Here is a 13,089-nt window from a genome sequence, read left to right as displayed (position 1 = left end):
TGGTTGTAAACAGAAAATAAACGTGCCGCTTTCGTGACCTTGCTTTTCATCCCGTTCTCGTGCATGTAATTTATTTCATTGGATTGATTATTTAGATACGATGGAAATATAACACTTTAGTGATTTAAAAACTGACAAGCGGCTTATCATGCGGCAGGACCTTTAGGAGAAGCGATGAAGAAGCGATGTTTTATTAAAATTATTTGACATCGGATTTCCATATACAGACAATGTTATTTCAAGACGTGTTTGCCTACCAGTCAAAATGGCGTCAAAAACCGTGCTAAGGCCTATTGTTTCGGTCGTGTACTAGTAAGACCCTAGTAAGCTTTATCCTGCAATTTTTTTTATATGCCCAGGGCGCGGACATTTGTTCTTGTTGTAAGATATTGTGATTTCGTGTGTCCTTTTGATGCGTTCTTTTGTAAAATTGTACATGGTCAGTTTCTTGTTATTTTCGTTTACACGTGTAAAACTCGTGTTTATTTATTTATTAAAGTTGCCTCATCACGTCAAGGTAATTTTCCATATCAGATGAATACGATCGATACCATCTATGAATTTTACATAATAAGACTTGTTTTTCTGATCCATCAGTCACTGGTTAGCCTTTTTCCACTGTTCCATTAAAAGATAACATTGTGACGCACCATAATTTTGACCAAGTGGGTAAAAGCGGATAAGTTGTAAGGAGAGTTGGAGCAGAAGAGCTACGTTGGAGCCCGATCTGACGTAAAACACTGAGAAAGAAAATTGACTGCCGCCCAGAAAGGTAAGCGCTTTTAAGTAACTGGCGGATGCATTGTCAGTAATTTCTTGTATTCTCACTCAAACGTGTGAGGCGGGGAAGAGCGTTGATCTCGTCAAGATTATGCAGAGTCACAGTTGTATTATTCTTTCCTGTTGGTGTATTTTGGCAAAATCAATTCTTTTTTCCGGTAGGGACCACCTGGCCATGGTTGACATACAGTCGTAAACATGTGTTTAGTACACTATAAAGTAAGGCGTGATTTAAGGGATACTTGTAGAATTGATGTCAATAGAACAGTTTTAGAATAGATGACAGAAGAAGAAGTATGTTGTGAACAAAGAAGACCTACGAAGACTCCCGTTACCTCTCTGCTTAGCTTAGTGAGCCTCCCAACAGCTGGTGGATGAACAACGCCCCTAATGTGGTTTATCTTCAAGTGAAAATTTAAAAAATTCCAAGCCAACTTTTTAAATTGCATCAGTAGCAGCCGAAAAGTATTGCACCGAAACTATTCATTAATGTTTTGGGGTGTGGATGGTCAGTTAATCGTTACAAAGTATAACAGTAGTGAATGCAGAGATTCTCGGAGAAACCAAGAGAGTGGACATCAGCGTGGTTTCTCTCCAAGCGTTTCGAGAGCGGCAGGAGTCAAAAGATCTTGTCAGATAGGCAAAGACTAGTTCATTACGACTAAAAGATCAGCATATGTGTTTGTAGCTTCTACCACAAAGTCACTAATTAAATATGCCCTAGAGAGTGGACATCAGCGTGGTTTCTCTCCAAGCGTTTCGAGAGCGGCAGGAGTCAAAAGATCTTGTCAGAGAGGCAAAGACTAGTTCATTGCGACTAAAAGATCAGCATATGTGTTTGTAGCTTCTACCACAAAGTCACTAATTAAATAGACCCTGAATGGAATCGGTTTTCGTTTTAATGCAACGTTATTAGGAAGATTAATAATGCACGTGACTTTTATTGTTATACAATTCCTTAACCATACAATAAGAGAAACGTCTCAATTTATATTCATTATATATAAACTCGGTGGCATGGCCAATTTTCCAATATTCTCTTTGGGTAAAGAAAACAATTATAAAGAAGTCATGTGATATATAATTTCAAGTTTTGAAGTTAAAAGTGCGTTACGGTCTTCAATTTCTGCTCACTGCCAAGTTTTGTGGTTTTGCAATTAATTTCTCTAGAGTTGCAATTGTTTTTTTGTTGTTTTTTTTTTTTTTGGTCTGCCTAAGCCAAGCACTCTGGTGAGTTGAATCAGTGATTGGATAGAGAAGAGAGACTTAAAATAGTCATTTATGCAAGAATTGGTCTTTTAATGAGACCGTTGATAAACAAAGGGGAGAATTTCGATGTTAACAATGTCCTTACTGATGCACTCGCGCGATTGAAATGTCGAGGCTTCTCCCCAAGCCTCTGCTTGGCGCAATATCCGCGAGGCCAGTAAAATCATGAAGATGACGCTTGAACATGTTTAATTACTCGGGCCGTAAGGCGGCACGAGTTAAGGTTTCGGTAGCATTATCAAATTCTTTTTCATTTTGGGGGTCGCGATGGGCCGAGAGATAAGACTTCGGGCCACGAGTTATTGTTCTCAATCTCGTTTTTTGTTCTCGACTGGCACGAGTTAAGTTCTCGTCGCGTTATAAAATTCTTTAAATTCTCGGTCGCGTTCTTAGTTTGTACTCTAGCCCTGAGGAGTGTATACAATATGCTAGGCATGCGAGGCATGAACAACACATGCAAGGCATGTGAGGCATGAACAGCCCCAACATAAACTGCTAACCGCTAAGCTAACCGAGGAGCTATTTAAGCTAACCTGAGTGCTATTTAGGCCAACCGGAGTGCTCTTTAGGCTAACCTGAGTGTTTTTTAGGCTATCCTGAGTACCTCACACGTCTGCCTCGCATGCCTCCAAGCCCTCGCTGGCTCGCAGATTGTGCATCCCCGCCGTGAGGCGCCGAGTCTAAAGTTCACTACATGACGTGTCACATACAGGATGGCAGATGCAAGACACAAATGACTAAAAATAAGACTTATTCCTCTAGAATTTATCAACTTTAACAGAAACGGCATTCGCTTACCTAGAGAGGCATTTTGTATTTCCAAGGCGTGGATGCATTCATGCATTCATTCATTCATTCATTCATTCATTCATTCATTCATTCATTCATTCATTCATTCATTCATTCATTCATTCATTCATTCATTCATTCATTCATTCATTCATTCATTCATTCATTCATTCATTCATTCATTCATTCATCCATTCATTAATTCATTCATTCATTCATTCTTTCATTCACTCATTCATTCATTCATTCATTCATTCATTTATTCATTCATTCACTCATTAAGTCATTCATTCATTCACTCATTCAATCATTCATTTACTCATTCATTCATTAATTCATTCATTCATTCACTCATTCACTCATTCACTCATTCACTCATTCACTCATTCATTCATTCATTTAATCATTCATTCACTCGTTCACTCATTAAGTCATTCATTTATTCATTCTTGTTTCTTTTTTTCATCCACTCATTTACTCGTTAAGTCATTCATTCATTCACTCATTCACTCATTAAGTCATTTATTCATTCTTTCTCTTTTTTTTCATTCATTCAATCATTTACTCATTAAGTCATTCATTCATTAAGTCATTCATTCATTCACTCATTCACTCACTTATTCATTCATTCATTCGTTCACTCATTCAGTCATTCATTCATTCATTCATTCATTCATTCACTCAATCACTCGTTCACTCGTTAAGTCATTCATTCATTCATTCATTCATTCTTTCTTTCATTCATTTACTCATTTACTCATTCATTCATTCATTTACTCTTTCACTCATTAAGTCATTCATTCATTCTATCACTTGTTCACTCATTAAGTCATTCATTCATTCACTCATTCATTTACTCGTTCATGCATTAAGTCATTCATTCATTCATTCTTTCTTTCCTTCATTTATCACTCATTTACTCATTAAGTCATTCACTCATTCACTCATTCACTCACTCATTAGGTCATTCATTCACTCATTCACTCATTCACTCATTCACTCATTCACTCATTCACTCATTCACTCATTCACTCATTCACTCATTCATTCATTCATTCATTCATTCATTCATTCACTCATTCATTCATTCATTCATTCATTTCACTCATACACTCATTTTATTCACTTATTCACTCATTCACTCATTCATTCATTCATTCATTCATTCATTCATTCATTCATTCATTTGTTTATTCATTCATTCATTCATTTATTCACTCACTCATTTATTCATTCCTTTCTTCGTTCATTTACTCCGTTTGTTCGTTCATCCATTTATATAATTGTATATTTGTTTCACGAAAATATATAACATAGTATTTCGAATTAAACAGGGATGGTTTTAATGGAATATTTATGTTAAGTTCACTTGGAAAATACTAATTACATCACCACTACGCACATAAGTACCTACAAACGGCAAAGTTGTTAGCTAAAGAAAATGATTCTGATGGTACCTTGACTTGCGAGGAATTGACTAAAGAATGAACTGTATGATGAAATATAGAAAACAATATTCAACTAGTAGGTTAAATTATCTTGTGGTAGCTGGCACTATCACAACACCCGGTATCTCAACATAGTTATTTTGTTATCTTGTTTTCCTTTCCCGAACCCTATTGTTTCACTTTATTTTGCTAAAATAAATTGAAATGAAGGTTACAGGTCAGTTCTCAACAAATAGCTGGTTTTATTTATTTTTATTAGTTATTTTTGGACCCTTATATAGACCGGTGAAACCTGAACAACTTTTAAACATTTGAGCAAACGCCTTGAAAGTTAGTGACTTTCTCATAAATTTATTTGGGAATAATTTGATGTGGTTGCGAGTGTTTATTGACTTCGATGCTACCATGGCAACCAATTTTTTCAGAAAAAAAGGAGGGCGTATTCTCGACTTGACTGTAATTTCATCACTCAATATTTTACTCTTTTTAATTAAAATGAAGCAAGTACAATGGCCGCATTAGATACGGCAAAATTATTGCAAAAACTTAGTTTCTAGGGTGTATCACTGGTAGAACGTAGTTTCCATCTAGTTGGGACAATTCAACTTGATATATTTAGCAAACGCAAAGTACCATGAAGCTTACTCAGCATAATCAAACGTGCGAGTCAAATTTTTATTGCTAATGCTCAACGAAGGCCAAGACGAACTCTAAAATAAGCAAAATACCAGCAATATGAAATGTTAAGAAATCTCATTTTCCGCCGACCGTGAGAGCTCTTTAGTCTCAAGATATCAAATATTTCACATAATAGGCAAACACACGTACACAAAATACGATAAAGCTGTTTCACGAAATGAATCGCTCAGTTGCCAAAAATTGACATTGACATTTCATGAATACTAATTTAATTATAAAATTAATTAAAACGCAATTAAAGCAAAGTATATAAGTATGGATACGAAGAAGAACTATCAAGCCGAGACTCATCTTCGCAACAAGTTTGAAACTTTTCAAATTCATCTACCGGCGCGGCGGCTGTGTTCTCAGTTGTATTAAACCTTGGTAACGGCCATGGTCGTCTGGGAGATCTTGGGTTACCATGGCTAGGGCTACACTGGTTGACCAATAATTTTCAAAGCGTAGTTTATTTCCAAGATTACTGGGTTAAGAAACATACCAGGGATGTCATAGTGAAGAAGCGTTTTTGCACATGGAGGTCGAGCCCGGGAAGTCTTGTCTTATCATGTTCCTGATGCCAGGGTAATACGGTCCATCAAGAATGAGCCGTTTAACTTGATTGAGGCTACTTACTAAAGCGAATGCTTTCTTGATTCTGTTGTAGATACAAAATGGAGCAGATGAACCTGATCATCTCGACTGTGTTGATAATTTTGGGGACATTCAACATTGCAACATTGGCATCTCCAATGAAACATGATAATCCTGAATTTAATTCAGAAAGAAAGGTAAGAATATATTATGATGCTCTTTTTGTTAACCTGTTGACATAACAGTATTTTCATTTCTCGTCAATTTCTGGTCTATATCACACTGATGGCAAAATTAGAATACTGAAAGCCGGGTTGGTTCAGTCAGATGGTTTTTTTTTTAACTTTCTGTCTGGAAGGCATCACTCTATCATAATTCAGATACAAGATCAAAAAATTCGCTATTGAGAGACTTCTGCACATGATGCCAACATTTTTGGTAGCAAATACATTAACGCGATACTTTTCCTGAAAAATAAGAAAGAATGTAAGCTCAAACCCAGGCAGAGATCGCTAGTTGTAAGTGTCGCTTTAGACCAAATAAGAAAAAGAATTCTGTGCAATACATTGTTTGTCTAATTAGCGCCATTTGTCTTGAGAAAAGACGAATATATTACACACATTATGCAGAGCTTGACAACAAGCCTGGTAGAAAACGCGGTAAACGAATCTCATTTTATACTTTGCGCCCTGGTTCGAGTCTCTTTTGAGTGGCTGCTGCATACGGGTCTTCGTTTCAAAAAGTGACTTCAAACTTTTACAGATGCTAGTTGTTAGGGCTCTACGCAAATAACCTGAAAGACGTTCTTTAATTCTAACCCCATTTACACTACAGAAAAAATCGGCAAGGCAAGGATAAAAGTCGGCAAAGGTAATTTTCATTTTCGGCAAGGCAAGGGTAAAATGTGCAGTGTAAAAAGGGAAAGCCTGTCATGCCTTGCCAATTTATTTTTCGGTTTTGGGACCACGTTCAGAAGTTGTCCTGTTTTGGAAAAATAGGCGAGGTAAGGATGGAAACCGGCACGTTGCCGGTTTCATGAGGTGTGTAAACGTTCATCCTTGCCTTGAGCACGTTTTTTGACCATATTGCGCATGTCACAAAGCTACGGCACTTGCGTGTAATTGAGTACTTTCAAAATGGCGGCCGCCACGAAAACGAGTGGAAGAAAATGGTCGGAGGAAGAAGTAGAGAAACTCTTGAACTTGTGGGCTGAAGAAACAATTCAAGGGTTTATCAATGTTATTATCGACAACATGATAAGCAACAGTTGTTTCCTTCTGCACCAGTACCTTAGCATGCTTGATTTTGCATTTCGTTCATGCGGTGGACGTTTCTTCCGCCTTGTTTCCTTCAGTTTTGTTTGCAATAAGTGCAAATAACTCAAGCAGACCGTAGACGCCATCTTGAATTAGCAATATGCGCATGCTCACTTTCAATTTAGTAGCCTTGCCTGGACGAAAATATCCTTGCCTAAAATCAAACGAGCAAGGGTAAAACGGATGTGTGTAAACTGCACATTTTACCCTTGCCTTGCCGAAAATGAAAATTACCCTTGCCAATTTTCATCCTTGCCTTGCCGATTTTTTTCTCTAGTGTAAATGGGGTTTCTGTGGGATGCCAGAATCTCACTTTGAAAACCTCTTTCTCCAGAAATCTGGATCTAACATACTTTTTTTTATATATTCAGGCACACAAGGACTTCTCCCGGCTTTCTATCCAGCGCGGGATGCATGTCCCGGAAAAGCTCGTGCGTCAAGGAGAAGGTAATTTTTTTCAGCTTTCGGCGTTCGTTTATAGGCTTCATAAGCACAGCACTATGTCAAATAACACGAAAAATAGGCCCTATTATTTGTCCCCTAAGATGACGAAAGACCCCATGAGTTAACCTGTGAATGAAAAAGAGATGAATGAAAGGCATTTGGTTGAACCGTTATAAAGTATCTGGGAAAATTTACATTCCAATTGTAACTACTTATTTTGCAATTGTCCACAATGCATTGTAGAGTATCAGAATACATATCATCAGTATTTATCTTCATTCACTGTTCGATATAAAACCGGCGCCCGTTGATATGTCTTAGCCGTGACGTCTCGTTCAGTTCCTCAACCCTCCCAAAATCATGCTAACGCCGTACTGAGCTCCAAATTATTGACCCCGAAATGACCGCCAATTATTTTTTTGTTTGTTTGTTTGTTGTTTTGTTTGTTTTCACGCTAACTCCGAAATGTTCTCCAAGTAAACAGGCGATTTCGGATAGACCAAAAATTAAATTAACAACGTTTTTACGTATATATTGATAAATTTGTGTTACGAATATTAACAATCTTCACCCACTCACCCTTTACTGAATTCCACAGCTCGCCAAACTAAAGGTTAACCATTGTTGTCAGTAAGCAGACTTTCTGTGTTTTCACGACCTTGAGCAATGAGACAATAGAACAAGTTGGTAAAAAATACATTCGAAGCAGGAATAAAGTCAACAAGGCATCAGTTTCCATCAAATGGTTTAACATCAAGAATTAAATGGATATTGAGTGGACTGATCAGTATCAGTATCAGAGAAAATGCTCTCGAGATAGATATCATTCCAACACGCACTACCATTGATGTAATATCCACAAAGACAGGCTTTATCTTCAGCTGATGCAAGATGCGTGACAAGTACCATCTCCCGTTGCAGTTTTTCCTCATTCTATTCGCCCTTGTGCTGTTTGTACAAAAGACTGAAGGTGCCTGCAATCAATTTGCGTCTTATTTTGTGCTATGGTATTGATAATTGGTTTTTCAATTCGTTGTCAACTTGGCCTTCTACAAAATTTTGTCCAACAATCAGTAAATATCAAATAGAAGAAAAGGTTCTCGCAGTTATGATACGCAACCACACTAGTAAGTTGCGAAAAAAAACTGAAAAAAATTCGGGCTTTCAAGAACGGGATTTGAACCCATGACCTCTGCGATGCTGGTGCAGCCGGTGCTCTACCAACTGAGCTATCAAGCCAACTGGGAGCTGGTCATGTTCTGAGTTCATAATATACCCGTGAAGAATAAATGAATATGAAATATTTAATATGAAATACATGTGTAACATGTATATGCTCTTCGGATGAAAGATTAAATAGAAGAATTTACCGTGGACTGCAAAAAATGATGCGTGATAAACGCGACAAACGCTGTACTCCATCTTGGTTGTATCAGCACTCAGTATTAGTACAGTGTTGTGAAAACAATTGCAACCTTAAGGCTGGATTACGGTTAACTTTACAAGGCTAAATTAATTATTAAAGTAAAGTATATCGCACTTATCTGTAAAATACTAGAAACCTACTGATACTCACCAAGATAGAACGCTTAATAAAATTAGAACACAGGCAACCACAAGAAGCAGTTTCCCCTAAAATCTGCAGCTACGAACTAAAATTGTAAACAGACAAGAGATTGTCTTTCGATAGTGTCCTCGCTACTTCCAGATTAGTATAGTATTTCATTTCCTCTTACTATTATTTATTTTAAATTACACATTGTTATGATCGCATGATTTTACTTTTCCATAGATCGAGATTGCTTGTCGTTGTTGAAATCAGGCCATACTCAAAACGGAGTGTACTCTGTGAACCCAGACGGTAAAGGATACTTCAATGTCTATTGTGACATGCGCACTGACGGTGGAGGATGGACTGTGTTCCAAAGAAGACAAGACGGCTCGGTTGACTTCTATCGGGGATGGAACGGTTACAAAACAGGCTTTGGTCAGCTGACGGCTGAGTTCTGGTTAGGAAACGACAAGATTCACAGGCTGACGGCCTCTAGACCCAGCTCTCTGCGAGTGGAGCTGGAGGACTGGAACGGAGTGAGAGGTTATGCTAAATATGGCAGGTTCAGCATTGGCGATGAGCAGGCGGGGTATCGACTTGATGTGGGTTCATATTCAGGGGCAGCGGGAGATGCTTTAACATATCACAATAACATGTTTTTTACAACAAAAGATAGAGATCATGATTCGTTTAACCCCTACAACTGTGCTGTAATGCAAACTGGGGCCTGGTGGTACAATGATTGCTCTTACTCCAATCTGAATGGAAAATATGGGCAAGGAACAGGCACTAATGGCCCCTATTGGAGCAAATTTAGTTCTGGTAGTCTCAAATTCACCGATATGAAACTAAGGCCATCGTAGAAAGAAAGCAGGTATCGTTTTAGGGTTGGTTCATATTCTGAGACAGCGAGAGATACATTAACCTACCATACCCAAATTCGCAATTAGCCAATCAGAAGCCCAGTCTACTATCCTGATATCCTACGATATCAAGTCATTGACCTGATATCGAACGATATTATGGTGACTTTCAAGTAAAGTAATGTTACCGTACGATAAACTAAGAAGAGGTTTGACCAACAAAGCAGAAACCTCCTAATTTAAGATTTAGCTGTTTTTTCCCAGTCGTAAAAAGAGCAAAAACTTTCCCGCCAAAATTAAATTGGAAGGCACTTGCTGAAAAGTTAGTTAATTACTGCAAAGTTAAGACTGAAACAATTGAGTCGGAGTTTCCAAATTTTTTGCTCAATTTGGATTTTAAAAATTTCGAAAATGAAACTCCAACTAAATTTTTTTTTCATTCATCACTGTTTGCGCCGTTTGGTGACTCATATTATTCTCCTCGCAGGCCGCACGATTGCATGTCTGATAGGTTTTTTACCGTAACTACTAAAAAAAAATCACTGGATTCTGGACTGAATTTGGGTACGGTAAATACGTCATCGTACCTTTTTGGTACGCTTCAGGGTCATTTGGTCTCTCAATGCGTATTTTGGCTCGACAATACAAACCATGGCTCGACCAAACTTACCTGATATACCGCCGAAGCGTATTAAAATGGTACGATGAGGTATAAGTATCAATTTTGACAATATAACAAGGCGTTAGCACAAAAGATAAAGATCATGGAATTTATTCAAAAATGGCTATCATTGTAACATTCTTACGTTCCCATTCAAACTAACCCTTCTTACCTCGTTATTAAGCTCAAAAATCAAAACAATATTTTGCCTTAGACTAAGCAAGAATGGCTAATTTGAAAGCAAAGAAAATAATATGAAAATAGAAGCCATTTTGGCATAAGGTTCATAACATAACTATTAGAGACAGTGCATACAACACTGTCGCCCGGTGATTTGGTAGATACCACACCGCTCTCGTATAAAGAAAGCAAGTTTTATTGTTAGTCTAAAAATTTCAGAAAAGAGGCAGATTATTTTTACGGGGGTATTGTATTTATTGCAAATGGTTTGTCTGTGCTAGCCCAGCCGTAATTAAGGTATTGAGAGTAGTGTAATGAAGGCTGAAATCCCGTGTGATAATCTGCTTGCAACGAGGACGTATCTGGTGTCCAGACAGAACAGATATCCAAACACCGAGAAGTGGACTCAAAAGAATCGGCTGCACGTCATTTATTCTTTGTTTTCTTTTTCTCTTTTACCGAGTATTAAATCAGCTTGAAAATGCGTAACAAAATTCAATAATTGAATAGCCAGGATCTCGTTTTTACAAACGCAAGAATCCTTTGCATGTAAGGGGATTAAAACTTTGTCATCGCTGTGCTTGTGTTAGGAAGACAAAGATATGAAATTCATTTGACGGTGCCGAAGGGGTAAAATTGAGACTGGGACTTGCCTTTTTTTGCACAAGTAATGGGATTTGGTCATTAAATTTGGGATTGGAGCAAAATTTAGGCTGGGAAATGGGATATGATCAAAAGCAATGCTCAGAACCAATAATGCTGGTAAAAGTCGCCAATTACGTAGTGTATGGCGTTCTACCAATTGACTTATTTAAGTCTTACCATTTAGACTATATATTTGTTTTACTAATTGACTTCTGTTGGTTATCACAATGCTCCCCAAAAATTAAAAGCACAAATTATCATACCCTGAAAAACCTCGCACGACGGCTTTCGATAAGGGTGTCAAATAGAAGACGGGTGTGGTGTTTAGTTGAGGTACAGACATGGTTAGCTCCTAACTACTGTCTTTGATACTTCGCTAGATTTAGTAAAATACATAACTACTTTAAAACCATGCACAGCAACTAGCATTTTACTGGTCACTTGCACTTTTGGTAAACATTCTTTCATTTTAAGTGGCGCCCAAATTATATAATGCACTTCCTTTATACAGTAGGTAACGTTGATAATGTTCAAACCTTCTCTCGGCTTGCGAAAACCTTCGTTTGCACGTTTAAGTAAGTATTAACTGTGAAATTTAGTTTTAGTAAATGAAATGTAATTTCTTAGTTTTATTTTGAGGCTTAATAGGGCCCCTCTGAATTCTGAATACCAGCCATTGAGCTGAATGGGGTACCCTGCCGAAATGCGAGGGAAGTAAATTATGATTATTTGTTTATTCGCTTTGCTGTTAAAACAGAAAAACCAACGAAGAAGCCATGTCTCTAACTTGTATCAGACCTGTCACGCAACAAATTGTTTAGATTAGACCATAATTGTAATTAGCGTCGAATTTAACTGCAAACTGTGAGAGCCTTTTTGGTGTTCTAACAATTTAAAAACTGTTATCTACCTGTTTAGTTTTGAGACTAATTAATTTTGTAAAGCTTGAATATAGTTTCCAATAGAGCTTTCAAAATGTTTGTTTATGTTTTGTTATTAGGCCGCTTATATAAAGGGTATTAGTATTTGGCTACAAATTAAAGTCTACGTTGGACCCAAGTGCTGTGTGTTCTATTTGTCTCAGCTCCATTTCGCAGCCAACGAGTGCGTTTCCCCCAGACTTTGAAATTAGTTGCATCACGGGTGAAAAAATTTGTTAGCACAGAAATAAAGCTTACTTATGGTGACGGTACCTTACCAGACTAATTACTTTTCAATCAAAAGGAAAATAAAAAAAATAAAGGATCGGGATATTCGTATTTAGCCCATATAAAACCCACATAGTTGAGGAAAAGGGCTAATATTTTTTCTCTTTTTTCAATCACAAGGAAATTAATGAGGGATAGTCGTCACTGGGGGGAGGGGGGGTTATCAAGGGAAAGCACAATACGGTCCAAATCGCTTAAGAATAGGTTAGGTTGATTTGTTCTTGAACGCTTTTTTTTTTTCAATCCAGCTGTTCTGCTTCTTGACCTTATAGACTTAAGAGTGGGTGTCTGTAAATATCAACCAGAGGTGTGCAATAGCGAAAAATTCAAAATTCTCAAAAAAATTCACAACATAGCCCACAGTAAACTATTGCAAGAAATACATGTTTTACTTCGATCCAGTAATTATCTTTGATGTGAGGCTATGATCTTGAATTCACCGCTCCTGAACCGGGTTTTCGGTGTCTGACACCACATGTTGCAAAGACCTTGTTTTAAAAATCAAACCAGTTTTGTTCCAAAGGAAAAACATCCAGTCTGATAAAGTACATAATTATAGACATCATGAATGGTATGTTACTCATCTGAAGTGAAAATTAAATATTTAGGAGATTTTTCAATATTTACAATTTATAAAGCGATTTCTCGTGATGCCAAATTCA

General features: G+C 37.4%; 1 long non-coding RNA gene and 1 pseudogene across 1 annotated transcript; both read left to right on the top strand.

Moving 5' to 3' along the window:
* The first annotated feature begins 654 nt into the window (after positions 1 to 654).
* Positions 655 to 7,367, top strand: LOC146480243 (uncharacterized). Its single transcript, XR_014864753.1, has 3 exons — positions 655 to 772; positions 5,632 to 5,755; positions 7,246 to 7,367. It is a non-coding gene; the product is annotated as an uncharacterized LOC146480243 (long non-coding RNA).
* An 842-nt stretch (positions 7,368 to 8,209) lies between these two features.
* LOC146480242 (ryncolin-1 pseudogene) lies at positions 8,210 to 9,733 on the top strand (annotated as a pseudogene).
* The last annotated feature ends 3,356 nt before the right edge of the window (positions 9,734 to 13,089 follow it).

The sequence above is a fragment of the Pavona decussata genome, unplaced genomic scaffold (assembly GCF_977016875.1).
Source record: "Pavona decussata unplaced genomic scaffold, jaPavDecu1.1 SCAFFOLD_54, whole genome shotgun sequence".
NCBI classification, from domain to species: Eukaryota; Metazoa; Cnidaria; class Anthozoa; order Scleractinia; family Agariciidae; genus Pavona; species Pavona decussata.
This window is presented reverse-complemented; position numbering and strand designations above follow the sequence as displayed.